The sequence below is a fragment of the Lissotriton vulgaris genome, chromosome 12 (assembly GCF_964263255.1).
Source record: "Lissotriton vulgaris chromosome 12, aLisVul1.2, whole genome shotgun sequence".
NCBI lineage: Eukaryota > Metazoa > Chordata > Amphibia > Caudata > Salamandridae > Lissotriton > Lissotriton vulgaris.
Window position 1 is genome coordinate 263,829,918 of NC_141700.1, and position 17,448 is coordinate 263,847,365.

At 43.9% G+C, this 17,448-nt stretch overlaps 1 protein-coding gene across 2 annotated transcripts in view; it reads right to left on the reverse strand.

The window, feature by feature from the left end:
* DRC7 (dynein regulatory complex subunit 7) overlaps nt 1–17,448 on the reverse strand; it is a 193,886-nt gene that overhangs the window by 18,776 nt on the left and 157,662 nt on the right. The gene's annotated exons all lie outside the window — the stretch shown is intronic.

The window sequence follows — 17,448 nt, forward strand, 5'->3', positions numbered from 1 at the left end:
ATTATAATTAATTAAATATGTAAATGTATTTATTGGTATGTGTTTATAATTAATTGTTAATTAATTTTTATTTTGTAATTAATTAAATTTTAATTGCCAATTAATTTTATTTAATTGATTAATTGATAATTATGTTAATTTAACTAATTTAATTTCTGTAGCGGGTTGTGGGTTTATAGGGGAATAGGGTGGGAAGTAATTTAATTATAATTCATTGCATATGTTGATATATGTATTGTTGTTTATTTTTAATTAATTGTTAAATAATTGTTATTTGGTAATTAATTAAATTTTAATTGACAATTAATTTTATTAAATTGATGAATTGATAATTATGTTAATTTTACTAATTTATTTTCTGTAGTGGGTTGTGGGTTTATAGGGGAATATGGTGGGAAGTAATTTAATTATAACTAACTACATATGTAAATTTGTTTGGGGTATTTATTAGATTTTAATTGTTAAATAACGTTTTAATTACTAATTAATTAATTGTTAATTTGCAATAAATTAGTGTTAATAGATAACTAATTGTAATGATTAATTTAAATTAGTATTTGTAATTAATTAATTATTATATTATATTAAATTGGTAATTACTTTTAATTAATTTTTTTAAAGATATTAATATATATATATATATATATTTAAATAATATATGAAGTACCTACTTTCCCTACTGTTGCACTCACTGGAGTGGGAATAGTAATTTTTACCCCTACGCTATCCAACGCTTTCCCTACTGTTGTACTCTTTGCAGTGGGAATAGTAATTTTTACCCCTACACTATCCCTCGCTTTTCCTACTGTTGCACTCTCTGGAGTGGGAATAGTAATTTTGACCCCTACGCTATCCAACGCTTTCCCTACTGTTGCACTCTCTGGAGTGGGAATAGTAATTTTTACCTCTACGCTATCCAACGCCTTACCTACTGTTGCACTTTCTGGAGTGGGAATAGTAATTTTTACCCCTACGCTATCCAACGCTTTCCCTACTGTTGCACTCTTTGGAGTGGGAATAGTAATTTTTACCCCTACGCTATCCAACGCTTTCCCTACTGTTGCACTCTCTGGAGTGTGAATAGTAATTTTTACCCCTACGCTATCCAACGCTTTCCCTACTGTTGCTCTCTCTGGAGTGGGAATAGTAATTTTTACCCCTACGCTATCCAACCCTTTCTCTACTGTTGCACTCTCTGGAGTGGGAATAGTAATTTTTACCCCTACGCTATCCAACCCTTTCTCTACTGTTGCACTCTCTGGAGTGGGAATATTACTTTGTACCCCTACGCTATCCAGCGCTTTCCCTACTGTTGCACTCTCTGGAGTGGGAATAGTAATTTTTACCTCTACGCTATCCAACGCCTTATCTACTGTTGCACTCTCTGGAGTGGGAATAGTAATTTTTACACTCCCGCTATCCTACAGTAATAATATTGGATATTTTTTAATTATATTATGTTACTATATATATATGTTTTAACAAATATGATTGTAAAACATTTTTTTATAACTTTAATTAATTATTTAATTATTATAAGGTAATTTAAGTATTTTTAAGTATATTTTAGTAATTAATTTTTAATATTAATTTAATTTTAAATTGTTTTTAATAAAGTCGATATTTTTATAAACTATATTTTTGTAAACAATATTTTTTACTCGATTTTTTTGTACTTACCTATTTGTAGATACAAAGTCGATATTCTGTCTGTCGATATTTTTTCGCCGATATTTTTGCTAGTCCATATTATGTCCCTCGATATTATGTCAGTGATCCATACTATTATCTGTATAAATATAAAAGCAACCACATGTAATTAAAAGAGGCTCACCTTATTGAAATAAGTGTCAAGCACCACCTGTCAAACAGCTGAATCACTAGGCAGTGCAGATTCCAGGCAATAATGCTGCGTGAATGTATGCACATTCTTCCATGTTGCAGCAGAACATATCTTCTCCAGAGGCACTCAAGCAAACAATGCAGTTGCGGTAGAGAGTGCTCTAGTAGAGTGCAACTTGATCTTGCAGGTAATGGTCTGCCAGCTTTGGAATGACAAAACTGGATAGCGGTTAAGATCCATCGAACGATGGTTGCCTTTGTGACTGGTGCACAAAACAAGTATTTACATATGCTATCAACAGTTGATCTGTGTTCCTGCTCTGTGCGATGCCAATAGAACTTTAGACATCTTTTAACATCTAATGTATGTAGGGATCTTTCTGCTGGTGACTGCAGATTTGGAAAGAAAGTTCACAATATCATTGGTTCATTTAGATGAAAATCTGAAGGGACCGTGGGAATACATTTCTGAAGGGTTCTGAGAAAGGTTCATTAGTTGTAAATGTCTGTACTTTGCTCATCTTTCTAGCGGATGTTAATGCCAGCAGCAGTGTGACTTTCCATGACACAAACTTGAGGTCCACTTGGTGTGTTGATTCAAATGGACTCTTCATGGGTTGCTCTAAAACAGCATTGAGCTGCCACACAGGGGCATGAGCCCTTATTGGAGGGAAAACCCTGAACAGTACTTTCATGAATTGCTTAATGATCCTGTTTGACCAAAAGGAGAGAGAATTGGAAGAGGATCTGTATCTTGATATTTCAACAAGATATACCTAATTGATGCATGTACCAAGCCTGATTGCGCTAGCGAAAGGTGATAAGGTAATATTTACTCTGGTGATGCCTGAATAAGATGTACATTTGACTTCTGGCACCATAAACAGAAATGTTCACATTTCAATCTATTCGTTTTTGTAGGGATGTCCGCTCTGGCTTTAGCAAGGATGTCTCTGCAATCCTGAGAGATATTCAGATCTGTGAACTCATGGAATTCAAGAGCAATGTGCATAAGTGGCAAGAAGTTGGGTCTGGATGAAGGATCTGACCTTGGCTCGTAGTCAACAGTGTCCTGGATAGCTTCCTGTGAATGTGGTTGGCTTCTGACAACAGGAGCAGCTCTGTGAAACAATGCTGTCTGGGTCATCCGGGGGGTTACCAGGATTAAATAACATCCCTCTGCCATCAACTTGCGGAGGAACTTTTTTAATTAAAGGTATCAGAGGGAAAAGCGTATGCATCTGATCGAAAATGCATTCCCCCCGACCCTGGATGTGGATACCAATGTGCATTTCCAGTTCTCTTTGTGGCAAAGAGATCTAGCACCGGCTTACCCCAGATGTAGGAGATCTTGTTTAGTGCCAACTGGTCTAGATCTCATTTGTGGCAGCTGGTTCATGTTCTGCTTAGCGTTTATGCTAAGAGATGTTTTGTCCCTGGAACGTGTTCTGCCCAAAGTGCTATCCTGTGTATCATAACCCAGCCCTGATTTCCAGAGATTTCCTGGAAAGGGCTAGCGATCTTGTGCCCCCTTGCTTGCTTATGTAATGTATGCTGGTGGTATTTTCTGTGCAAATGAATACTGACAAATCCGTGGTAGGAAAGCTTGGAGAGTGAGAAATATTGTGTTGAGCTCCAGTCGATTGATCTGCATTGTCCTTTGAACAAAGCACCACTTTCCCTGGATCTGCACGTCTTGAAGTGGCTGCCCTAGTTCTATAAGGAGGCATCCATAGTCATTATGAAATTAGTTATTAAAGGCAGGAATGTGAGACTTTTGGAAAGATGGTGGGTTGTGATCACCAGATTAGAGCTCCTGTCATGCCTGGCATGATCTTCACTAGATCGTTGAATGTTACCTGCGTCTGCATCTATTGCTTGTCTAGTTCCTCTTGTAGAGGCCTCATTTTTAGGTGGGAGAAAGGGACTAGATTTATTGCAGAGGACAACATCCCTAGGAGCAATTTCAGTAGAAGTACTGAAACTGACTTATGTCCTAGCAGTTTGAGTCTTAGTTTAAGTTTTGTTGTCCTGTCCTGAGATAGAAAATATTTGTCTTGGATGGTATCTAAAGCCACTTCCAGGAATATTATCCTTCTTGATGGAAAAGATACTGATTTTTAGCGGTTGACAGTGAGAGATACGTTGCTAAACAATGTTAGGCAAGCTTCTTTGGCTATTGATGCTTGACTAGCTGTTGGTGCTTTTAAAAGCTAGTCGTCGAGGTATTGGAATACCTGATTGCCATCTTTCCCAAGGGAAGCTGCCACAGGGGCCATGCATTTCATGAAGTTACGGGGAGCGGATTTGAGGTGGAATAGGAGGGCTTTGAACTAGTAGTGGGTGCGAGCTACAGTGAATCTTAGAAATGTGCGACGTTTGAGAAGTATGGGAATATGAAAATACGCATCCTGTAAATACAGGGTTGTCACGTAGTCTAAGTGGTTGAGGAGATGCAGGATGTATGGAGGGGAAACAATGTGAAAGGATTGTTTTAATAGAAATGTGTTTAATTTTCAGAGATCCAAAATACATCACCATTCCCCTGGTTTCTTTTTATGAGATAAAAATAGGAGAAGAAACACATTCCCTTTTGGGAGTGGGGGATTTTTTCTATTGCTCCTTTGCTCAACATGGTGAGGGCTTCCTTCTGGAGTAAGTGAAGACTTGGTGGAGTGGTTGGTGGCTGCTTAATAAACTCCAGGATCTAAAACCCATCCGTCTGATGTTATTTTCCGACACTGGTGGGAGAAGTTGAAAATGTTTGCACCCTCAGCTTGCATAGTTTTGGGTGTAACAAGCACTTGAAAGGGGTCACTGTTTCCTATTGGTGTCTCTACCCTGGTTGGTCTGTTCCCTCCTCGGCCCTTATTTGTTATAGGGGGCCGCAGGAGTTGGTCGACGGGGCTGCTACTGGTAGGATGGCCTATACTGTTGTTGGTAGGGTTGGTATTCCTGAAAGCATTGTTAATCTCCTCTATATGAAGCAGAAGCTCTTCCCCGTGCTCCCCATAAGGAAACTTTCCTTAACTGCAGGATGCCAAACGATTTTGCAGGGTTGGTATCCACCTTTATGACCTGTAAAGCATCGTCCACGTGTTTTCCAAAGAGTGCTTTGCCATCATTTAAAAAAAATGTTTTTAGTATCTTTATTAGCATTTTCGATTTTTGCTGAGTTACAGGATAACAGCAAATACATTTGTAATGAACGGTAATAAAGTACAATAGTTATGACAAAATGGAAATAAGAAAAGGAGAAAGTCATTTTCATTGTCATAACATCCGACGCAAGGTAGACTCTGGCCAAACTACTGTTCTGGTCCTTTTAGATCTCACGGCCGCGTTCGACACCCTATCCCCCGCCATTCTTACATCTCGGCTGAGGGAAGCTGGTGTTTCAGGACCGGCCCTGAGTCTCTTAAATTCCTTCCTGACCGAAAGGGAACAGAGAGTTATGCTTGGGAACCACCTCTCCCCTGCCAAGTCATTGCAGTGTGGGGTGCCACAAGGGTCGGCCTTGAGTCCGACCCTGTTTAACATCTATGTGGCCCCCCTTGCAAGACTGGTTAAATCTCAGGGGATGGAGGTGGTATCCTACGCAGACGATACCCAGATTATGGTATCTCTAACCTACACCTCTGTCACTACAGCAGCCGCTAGTTTCAGGGTTTGCATGCAGTCTGTGGCAGACTGGATGACTATAAACTCCCTCAAACTAAACGGCGAAAAAACGGAGGTGTTGGTGTTTGGGAAGAATCAAAATCTGTGGTCGAGCGAGTGGTGGCCTTCTTCTCTTGGCAACTGCCCCACTCCCTCCCCTTCCGCCAGAAATCTTGGAGTATTATTCGACACCGCGCTCTCTATGTCCCTGCAAGTCAATTGGACCGTGGCCACCTGCTGGGGCTTGATCAGTACGCTCAATAAAATCCGTGGTTACCTTTCCCCCCAGGCGCGTAAACAGGTTGCAGTCGCCCTGGTTGGTTCAAGGCTGGACTACTGTAACTCCCTGTACATGGAAGCCAATAAAGGACTGATACATCGTCTGCAGATTCTCCAGAACGCTGCAGCTCGCTTTGTTCTGGAGCTTCCGAAAGCATCCTCAGCCACCTCAGCCAGGAAGGAGCTCCACTGGCTTCCGGTTCAGCATAGAATTGCCTTTAAAATTCTCTGTCTGACCCACAGAGCACTGAAGGATGGTCCTTCCACTGCTATCGGATCTCTTCTTACGCGCTATGTTCCTTCAAGAAACCTCCGATCTGCGGGACTATGTCAACTGGTCGTTCCTCGCTTCAAACTTGCCAGATGGGGCTCCAGAGCCTTCTCTGTGGTTGCTCCGCAGCTGTGGAATTCCATCCCCACAGAAATAAAAACTCTCCCGACCATTGAGTCTTTTAAAAAGGCCCTCAAAACCTACTTTTTCAAGAGGGCCTACCCATGATCAAATAGGACTTGGTAGTTATTCTGTCTTCCGCATTTGAATTAGGCGCCTTGACGCCCATTGGGCTAAGTTCGCGCACATATAAGAACCGATTCATTCATTCATTCATTGTCGAGACATATCAATTGAGTTGGGTATCTATTCTATTCCTCCATCCGATATTATACGTAAACATCCGTTTAATATACTTTTATACTATAACAAACTAACAAAACCATTGTCTACTTGTCTCTCTTGGATCGGTGTGTATATAGAGTTAAGAGGAAGGGGTCCCAGTGTGAGTGGAAAGCATATAATACATTTCACAAGAATTGATCCAAAACAATTATTTTGATCCACCGAGTTTTATTCACTGTGGGATCTAGTGTAATTAATACACGTAGCCAAACAAATAGTCAACTGTATTAAAGGTCATACAGTGCCCCAGGGAGGAGAGGGAAGTGATAGTGAAAGGTAGGGGAGTGGTGGGATTTTGTGACAGTAAAATCAATAGTTCAGAACTTTTTAGCTATAAAACATATAGCAATGGGTGCCATAATCGTATGGCGACATTATTCGAAAAAAGCATACAACACATAATACACAGTATATGCAAATTTTCATATGTGTGGTTGCCGAAATGGGAAACAAGCCGTCAACGTTTCGACCCTCTGAGACTGCAGGAAGAATTAACCTTGCTGCGGGGTCTTCATCAGGACCAGGGAAGGGGCAGGGGACCTGATAAAACGGGTATAATGGACTAAGGTTAGAGGGGTGTGGCTTAAACCTCTAATTATCACATTGGTAGATACGTGCGTGCAAATATTTCATCTATACACATAAACGTTAAGTTGTATTATAAATCCAACAATTGGATGAAATTCATTCATGTGAAATCTAATTAGGACATTATTACCAAGGTCTGATTGCCTGTATAGGAAAATAGCAGAGTACAAGGTGGGCAGATACTTGCATGATGAAGTATACACTAGAATACCACTTATAAAAACATGAAAGTAGCAGTGGAGGTCATAAAGTGCCTTTTTAGTAGTCTAAAAGTGCCTAACAATTAGAGCAACGTGAACACATATGATGGTGGAATATTTGAAAAAATATGGACATACCACATGGTCCGTAGTTCCTAATGTGGTCTTGTAGTTACTTAAAACATTTGCGTTTCTGAGTCAGCATCTAAAATAATTGGTATCATCGGTGTGTATATAGAGCATACTTTTCAAGTACAGTGTATCCATACCTCTTCCGTCATCTTTGTTAGGTCCCACAGAGCTGCCCCGGCTTTGTCTATGCCCTCCCACTAGTACCATTGATGTGAAATGTCTAAGGCCCTTTTCCCCTAGGTAGTCTATGGCCTCATCCTGAGCCCATATCACTGTGTGCCTGTGGGCCTGCAGCCTCGCCTCCCACATCTGCTACCGGCGAAGAGCCTCCCTCCTCCCTATCCATTTGTGTTAAATCTAACAGCATTTGTCCCAATACTGCGCAAAAGGGTATTTGAGTAGCCCAGCTATTTCCTCCCTGTGTAGTGATGTGCTTTCAGCTTGTGCCCACACCAGGAGTGATTTTCTCCAACTAATAACAGCTGGAGGATCAGTGTGCTTCCATCTCTTGGTTATTAACCTCTTTGCAACTACCAATCCTAGGTCAGTAAATCTCGAAGTAACCCTATTTTCCTTTGATCTAGGATAAAGGCCTAATATCCAGACCTCCCATGTATGTGTGGTTGTCTTGTCGATGCATATTTCGAGTGCTGCGATGACTTCCTGCCAGTAAGTAGATATGGAGGTACAAAACCAAAGCATGTGCAGGAGGTCCGCATCTATCTGCAGACAGTGTGGGCATGCCGCTGTGTTGGTATGAAAGTATTTGCTTAATTTGTCCGGGGAAAGGTATGCCCTTTGAGTTATATACATCTGAATTAGTTTAAACTTGGCGTTTCTTGGAACAGTAGTGGGGTTTGCTAGCAGCGTGTCCTATTGTATTCCCCTGTCCACTTCCCATCGTAATCGGAGGGCTGTCATGGGTTTCATTTCGTGGGTGAGTAAAACTTCAACCAGCCAATGCACTATATGTGTTCCATTGCCCATAACATGTAAATATTGCATTAGGAGATGTGTCTCCAATTCAGCAGTGATATCGCCCCATGCCGTGGAGAGCGATCTCGTAATTGAATTGTGTAATAGGAATTGACCGGTGGGTAAGTCATAATCAATTACTAAATTCTCAAATGGTATCGGAGCGCCTTCTGCCTAAGATCGCCCAATGTACTTAATCCTGCTTTGTGCCAATGTACAAGTGTTCCGTTAGAGGTGCTCAGTGCACCCCTAGGCGTTCCTAAAAGTGGAATTGACAGGGCATAGGGTTATATCCTTTGTGAGATATAGGCTCCTCTTGTAGCACCGATGTGCCAAGGCCACACACATCTGTAACAGGCACTTTGATCGAGTAATGGGATGGGAAAAATTGTATAGTTGGGATTGAGACCATTGCGGTTGTCCAGTGGCTTTGTCTTTTAAACCCTTCCCTGCGATCCATCTCGTAACCCATTGTAATTGCACCGCCAAATAATACAATTCCTTATGAGGAACTGCCAATCCTCCTCTACTTGTGGGGGCATATAATTTCCACAGTGCAATGTGGGGCCGGCCCTTGATCCAAATAAGATCTCTGGTTAGTTGCTCAAGTTCACTAAAGATTTTGGTCGGGACATAGACTGGGAGGTTCGAAAAGTAGTACAATAATTTCGGTAATAGTATCATCTTAATCAGTGTGATTCTGACCATCACATTCAAAGGGAGTGACTTCCAGAATTGAATTTGAGCTCTGACAGCAGATATTGCCCTAATCAGATTGCCTTCTATTACATCCATGGGATTCCTGTAGATAAGGATACCTAAATATCGAAACGTATTTGAATACCATCTGAGAGAGGAGTTGTTCATGCGTACGTGTATTTCGACCGTGTCGCCATGAAATGGATACAGGCCGGATTTTGCCCAATTCACTTGGAGACCCGACACTGTCTCAAGTTCCTGAAGTGTGTCTGCTATCATAACGGGGATGTTATGTAGGTCCTTTAGGTACAGTAGTAGATCATCAGCATACAATGAGACAGTATGTAAGCCATCTATCAGTTGGATGCCCCACTCCACACCCCCTCTGCGGAGTCGTGTGGCCAACGGCTCCATGGCAAGAGAAAACAGAACCAGGGACAGGGGGCAGCCTTGTCTGCTGCCGCTATGCAACTGTATTCTTTTCGATATGAGCTGACCCGTCCAAACTCTAACAGTTGGACATTTATACAGCAACTGCACCATTTGTAAAAACCTGTTGTCTAGCCCGTATTTACGCAATACCTCGAAAAGATATGGCCACTCCAGAGAGGCAAATGCCTATTGCAAGACATCTGGAACGGGGCCAGATATCTGTAGCGTAGCGCTGTACCCTAAAAAGCCTTCTTATATTAAGCAATGTGCTTCTAGTGGGAACAAATCCGTTCTGGTCTGTATGCACTAAAGTCCGCACTAGTAGGGCCAGGCATGCAGCTATTATGGATGCTAGGACCTTGTAATCAGCATTAAGCAGGGCCAGCGGTCTGTATGAACCCAGCATTTCGGGGTCTCTGCCGGGTTTAGGAAAGAGAAATCAGCAACGCTTCATTCTGCGTATCAGAGAGGGTAGAGTCCTCTATGGCAGTTTCATAAACCTTCTCTAGCTGGGGTGCCAGCACCTCTGCATAAGCCGTACAAAACTCCACAGGCAGAACGCCCGGGACCCGGAGTTTTACCATTAGCCAGTGCACGTACGCTTGTCCTAATTTCCTCCAGTATTATTGGGTCATTCAGCTCAGACCGTTGCTCAGTCGTGACCTGTGGTAGGGTAATATTTACTAGGTAATTGCAAATATCGGCACTAGTAGCTTGAATCCGGGACTTATACAGTGCAGTATAATGTTTTGTAAATTCGTGATGTATAACTTGTGTGAATAAACCCTCTCTCCTAATGGTGACCCTAGGGATGTAATGGGCGATATAACATCCCCCTGACGAATCAGCCAGGCTAAAAGCCTACCAGCCTTGTCACCCAGATGATGTGTGCGCGCTGAGTGTGCCGCATAATTAAGGCAGCGAAGCCTCTTTTGGAGGTGGCATGTTCCTTCTTGTTACTAATCAACCTCTCTTGTGAGCCCTCCACTGCCTCCCTTTCGAGGGAACCTAGTTTTTTCTCCACCACAGTGAGGTCTATCTCCAACTGCCTGCACATGCCAGCCTGTTTGCCTAGACAGTGTCCTCTGGCAACCACCTTAAAAGCATTCCACTCTATCAGTAGTGATGAGCGTGTGTTCGCGTAGACCTCAAAGTATTGTGCAGCCGCCGTCCCCAACGAGAGTGTGTTCCCATCATGGGACATATCCAGTATTTTTGACTGAACCTCAGGCTGGAAAGATGTTGCTTTCAGCAAACCCGGTCACTTTAAAACAGCAGCCCCTGTGAGCTGGCGCAAGCCAGTTGAAATTATATCCATAGTGCAGTCAATTATCTCAGAGGATGCTCTTTCCCCTTCTTTTAGAATTGTTTTTGCCTCTGATTTTCTAACCTCTGGCCTTAGGTCTATAAGGGCACCGATGTTGAGCCACATTTGCCGATGATATTGGCCCAAGAGGGCCAGGGTATTGGCAGCATGGACAGTAATGACGGATAAATATGAAAATCTTTTGCCTATATTATCCAGGTGACTACTCTCTCTATCTGGTGGAGCCGAGGTAGGCATGGAGGGATTTTAGGAATGGCACTGAGCCACTTGAAAGATGACTGAGCCTATTTCTATTTTGGGGTTTTGTAAAGCGCATGGTGACGCACAGCGGCGTGTCCCCGCGCTGAGGAGCTACTTTATTCCTGGACCCTACAAAAGCGGCACACCTACTGGGCGAATAGAGCAGTTTTGAGCTTAGCTCTGAAAATTGACTCAGATGGCTCTAGTCGTAGCGCCATGGGCAGCTGATTCCATCTGGCGGCTGCAAGGTATCTAAAAGATCTACCCCCCATCCGAGCTCTGGATACCTTAGGGACAGCCAGGAGTCCAGAGCCAGAAGATCTTAGAGAGCGGGGAGGATCATAAGGTGTCAAGAGTCCTTGTAGAGGGAGAGGGGATTTCCCATGAATGATCCGATGGCACGTGCAGAGTGCTTTGAATTCTACCCTGCTTCTGACCGGGAGCCAGTGCAAGGACCGGAGAGCCGCTGCAGAAGCAGCTCTTCTGGGTAATCTAAGCACCAGTCGTGCAGCAGCGTTCTGTAGGACCTGTAAGCGGCTGAGATTCTTCTCCAGGGTACCTAAATACAGAAGATTGCCATAGTCCATCTTCGAAGTGACTAGTGCATGTACCAAGGTCTGTCGGGCTCTCACAGGCAAAAACTTCAGCGTCTTTCTGAGGCTTTTGAGGGTCCCAAAGCATTGTCCCACCACCTGATTGATCTGAGGGCCAAAGGTGAGGGCGGCATCAAACCAAATGCCCAGATTCCTTGCTTTTTGGCAAGGGGTGGGTGTTGGGCCCAGGGAAGATGGCCACCATGCCGACGTCCACGCAGACTGGCGGCCCCCCACGACCAGCACCTCGGTCTTGCCTCCATTAAGCTTGAGGCAGTTGGCGGACATCCAGGCAGCCAGGTCTTGCATGCATGCTCTGAAGATGTCCGCCGAAAGATCGGGTGCGCGCGATAGGGAGATAACCAGCTGCGTGTCATCGGCATACGACACCAAGCTGAGGCCGTGACTCTCTACTAAGGTGGCAATTGGAGCGACATAAAGATTAAAGAGTGTTGGACTCAGGGACGAGCCCTGCGGCACCCCCTGGTCCAAAGGAATTCGCTCCGAGTAGTGGTCACCCTGCCTCACTTGGAAACCCCGGCCAGTGAGAAATGAATAAATCCATTTCAACGCTGCCCCTTTCACCCCAACCTTGTCCAGACACTGTAGCAGGATGGAATGTGCCACAGTGTCGAACGCGGCGCTAAGATCTAGTAAAATTAGCGCCATTGTTTGTCCCTCGTCAGCACCCTGCCGGAGGGCTTCAGTAGCCCTCAGAAGGGCGGACTCCGTCGAATGACGGGGCCGGAATCCAAATTGGGTAGGATGAAGATGGTTGCCTTCCTCTACATATGTCATTAGCTGTTTGTTTGCCACCTTCTCCGCTACCTTGGAGAGGTAGGGCAGCAGGGAGATGGGGCGCAAATTGTCCAAATTCTCAAAGCTAATGTTAGGCTTCTTGCGGAGGGGAAGCACCACAGCCTGTTTCCAGTCCTCGGGTATAGAACTGGAACGGAAAGAGACATCTAGCACATGCCTGATGTAGGGTTCCAAGGTCTCCAAGCTGTTGCTCAATCTTTTAGGGGGTGCGGGATCTCGAGGGGAACCAGATTTAACAGACCTACAGATTTTGATTAGCTCTTCCGGTGAAGGGGTGATAAAGTTAAGTAACTGATTACCATCATCTTCCTCTGCTGCTAGGTCCATTGGCTCTTCCGCTGCATGAGGCATTTCAGGGAAAGCAGCATATATTTTAGATACTTTATCTCCAAAATAAGTAGCGATGCGATTGCATGCTGCTACTGAGAGATCTTTATCTAGACTCGCAGTTTTAGGGGTGGCTAGGGACTTATATATACTAAACAGTTCCTTGGCAGAATTCTCTGCTCTCTGGATTCTGTCTGCATAGTATGTAGCTTTCTCAATACGGATTCTATTATGATAGATACGTCTCTTGATATGATAGACCTCTTTCATCGAGTCATCATATGCCACTCTCCATTGTCTCTCTGCCCGCTTACAGTCCCTTTTGGCGAGACGCAGTGCCTCCCCAAACCAGGGAGCGGTTGTCTGTCTGTGGGCACCTTTTTTTGGCCGACCCAATGGGGCTGTACAGTCCAGGGCGGCTGTGATGCGATCATTAAGCAATTTATTTGCTATTGTCACATCCTGGCCTCCTGGGGGCCCTTCCGCCATGAGAGCCCTATTAAACTCTGGCAAGGAGAATGTTGCCCACCTTCGACGAGGGTAATTGAGAGGGGCGGTGGCATGAGCTTTGTGTTTAGGCAGGTGAATGTCAAACGGGACAAGGAAATGATCTGTCCAGGGCAGGGGCTCTGGGGGTGCAGCCCGGACATCCTCCCAGTTAGCGAATATGGGATCTAACAGATGCCCACGGTTGTGTGTGGGAAGCTGGCCCTTGAGTTCTAGTTGTAGGGTATTCAATTCCTCACAGAGCTCCATCGCTCCTTTGTCTAGTGGATCATCTAGATGAGTATTTAAGTCACCTAAAAGCAAAAACTTATCACTTCTAAGCGCTGTTTCCGTGATACACTCTAGCAGATTGCCTTTGAATCTAGACAAAGGACCTGGTTGGCGGTAGACTAACAGGCCTTTTAAAGTTATATTACCGTCAATTGTTATGGTGAAAAAGCCTGCCTCACAGCTTGCCAAACAGATTGATTCAAGTTTACAGGCCCACTGTTGTTTAAAGGCAATCGCAATTCCACCTCCTCTACCTTTCGGTCTATCCAGGCGGACCATCTGATAGTTCTCTGGTAAGGCCTGTATAATATCAGGGTCACAGTTGGGATCAAGCCATGTTTCTGTCATGAACAGTAAATCAAGATTTTTATCAATGAGGAGTTCATGAACATCATATTTATGACAACTCAACGATCTCACGTTAATGAGGCCGCAGGACAAGGAAGAATTACTAGTCATGCTATCTGCTTTCCCTGTGTGGAAACGAAATTGGCAGTGACGGCACCCTTCATTCAACCCTGCTCTCATACTGTGGAGTCCTGGGGTGCACACATTAAACGAGTAACTTACAAGTTCATTTCTGCTCCAAGAGATTCTGCTGGTCGGAGCAGGGGTTCGGGCCCTGGGCTGTGTCCGGTCGCGGACGGGCGCAGACGGGCTTGGCTTAGGCGCGGCTTCGGCGCGCATCCGGCGCGCCCGCTGCGCCAGCCCGCTGCGCCGTCTGGCCGGGATACACATATTATGGAGTGTTAGGAGGGTGGGAGGGCGGCGCAACTAGGGCGCACCCCCAGCCCTACCTAAGATGGCGCCCGCCGGCGCTAGCAACTATTCAGAAAAAATGACTTGGCAAGGCAGGGAGGGTACAGAACAGCCTGGCTTTTGGGGTCCAATTAAACAGGCAGGTGACTCATCTGGTGCCTAGTACTTTGTATCTACTCGTGGTAGGACTGCTGCGACCTTCGCATGGTTCTTCATAATCCTTGTGCACACTTTCCAGATAAAATCCACTATCGGGATGCTTTGCAGCAACTTCTTTGCAGGCTCCTTGAACTCATACCAAAAGCAGTCAGACTGTTTGACTGACATTGGCAGTTAGAACCTTTTTTGCCACCCTCTCCATCAGGTTGTGGAAACCCCCTATATCAACCAGAGGCAGGTCTAATGGTTTAGGAGCTAGTGGCGATGAAATAGGAATCAAATTGTTATTCCATTTGCTGTTATTATTAGGAATTTCTCCCTTCTCCCTGTCATCATCAAATGCCAATGGATAATCCCTAGGAGGTGCTGCAATGTTGGATGCATGAGTCATCCTTGTTGTAAAGGGTGGCTGAATAGGCCTCAGTGATCTTGGCGACAGAGGCGGAGGTGGGGCATTAGGCTGAGGTGGGGCATTAGGCTGTGGTGGGGCTGTTGGCCATGTGGGCTCAGGAAACCTTTTATAGTAGTCCTGCAGCATCCTTTAGAGGCCTTTAGAAAAGGGTCAAAGGAACTTGCACCATATTTTCTTGTGAAGGAGAATATCCATATTGTTAGAAATGTTCCCTATGAAGTCTGGGTCATTCTGCATATCTTGTCTGTTGGGGGTCGTAGTATTCTTTGTAATACTGTTCATCTTCCTGTTCCTCATCCTGATATTTTACGTAGAGTTTGGAAGTGCTGTGAGCAGTCGCAAATGGACCATCATCATTTGATTCTTCTGTCTAAAAGATGACTAGGAGGATGAGGAGACAAGTAAGTTGGGAACGTTTGTTCAGGCAGAATGAAGGATTCTGTTATTTTTAATTTCTCTATGGCATCATCGTTGAATCTGTGGATGCAGTTTCCAACTGCAAAGTCTTTTTGGTATTCTTCCGCGTCAAGAAACGATGGTGGCATTGACGACAGTTGTAGGGATGTCGTCGATAGAGTCTTCATTGATGATACTTTGATCTAAGGTATCGATGCCGACGATGATATGGATGGTGTCAATGTTGTAGCCATCATCATCAACGTCACTGTGGTAATAGTTGTTGTTATCGAAGATGGTGTTTTCAATGGCGAAGTAGTCATCTTTGAGAGTTTTAAAGCTGTTTTAGGCGTGCAGTTGACAGCTCTGAGGAGAACTTTGAAGTATGTTCTCCGGATTTCACAGATGGAGTGGTGGGCTCAGACCTGGCAGTTTATGAGGAGATTTTTCTCCTTTCTCCTTTGAACAGTTCTTGGCAGACTCATGGTGAGCCTTCTTTAAGGCCTTCCTCGACTCCTCTGAAGTCCCCATGTCTTGAAACCTTTTCCTCTTCTGTGACCTTTTCTGACAGGTGAAAGAAGTGTCACTGTGTCTTCCTTGGAACAAGGAGATATTTTTGATTCAGCTTTTCGAAGCCACAGAAGCCTCCCCTCTATATCCTTTGAGGTTTTAGTGGAAAAGGTGCAACATATCTTGCAGTCTTTGACCTTATGTTGAGGGTAGAGGCAGTAGATACAGTCCTTGTGGGGGTCTTTTCTTCCCAAATGTACCACATGGTCTGAAAAGCTCTTTCTTACATGACTCAGACATGGTAGTATGCGGTAGATACATTTTGAAACACTGGTTTGAAGAAAACTGAGCACAGCACAGGGAGATTCCCTTCACACAACGTGCGGTGGGACATCTGATTTACTCATCCTCTGTTTGGGAGTGCTCTGGATTGTGTTGTTGCCTGATTGGCTGGAGTTTGGTTTCTTTTAAAGGACATGGATAGGCTATTAAAGTCATTGTTCATTGCTAATATAGCCTATTGTAATGTTATAAACTGCTTTATTATGGTAACGTGGGACTCCCACTTCAATGACTGGGAATGATTCAAGCATGTGAATCTATTAAAGATCTAATATTGGAGAACCAAGCAATTTCTATATGTTCACAATCCAGTAAACTTTGGATCTAGAAAATGTGACGAATGGTATATACTCAGACTCTGTAATACACTGAGATACATAGTTTATATACAACAAATTAAAACTAGAGATCAAATTAACAAAGTAATTGAAAGCCACAGTAGTAATCACATACCTTAATTACATTATATAAAACTTTATAAATAAATAAAGGTTGTGAATCGACACTGAAACATTGATAGTACAGGCAATCATGAGAGAATACACTGAAAGAGGGAAGGAATATTGCAATAAAGAGTGAAATAATATGTTATGTATCATTTTAGGACCCTATTGTAAGTTTCCCGATTCATGCCCCAATATAGGTATAAATCACCATATCCTTATATAGGCAAAGAAATCATAACCATATTTAGGCATAGCTCATGCAGTCCAAATACGGCAGGGCTACTTCCACTAGTTTCGAAAATCCACAACAATTTCTTGGAAAAACCAGCCTTCAGCAGTCAGGGACTTCCCCTTGCTTGAATATTGATTTGTCCAAGAAGTCATGGAGTTTTCAAAGAACTGAGACTCTTTGATGACGTTATTATGTCCAACTGTACGTCAAAGTCGGCACCTTCAAGGTATAAATATGCCCACACTCGCTCAAGCAAACACACAGTGGTTTGGAGCAGTGCAACTATCTACTTGCCCGACGCGCCCTGCAACAGCAAGTGCCGAAGGAAGTTGACCCTCCAGCAGACGCACTGAGAGAGACGCTGTCTTTTCTCCTGCCGAGAAATCTAGCTCCAGTGTTTCCAAGCTACCCTTGTGGGTTGTTGGGAAATCGAGTCCCGAGACCAGCCTTCTCCATTCTAAACTAAGGTACGGAGCTGATTAGACCCTTAGAGAAATCTTGAACAGATTCTTGGCAAAGAATACTACATTCATGCTACACCTCACTTACTTATTCCCTTGTACTAAGCTTAGGTTAGGTACACCGGGGTAGGCGTATTTTGGAAGCACCGGTTGAGTACTTTTAGC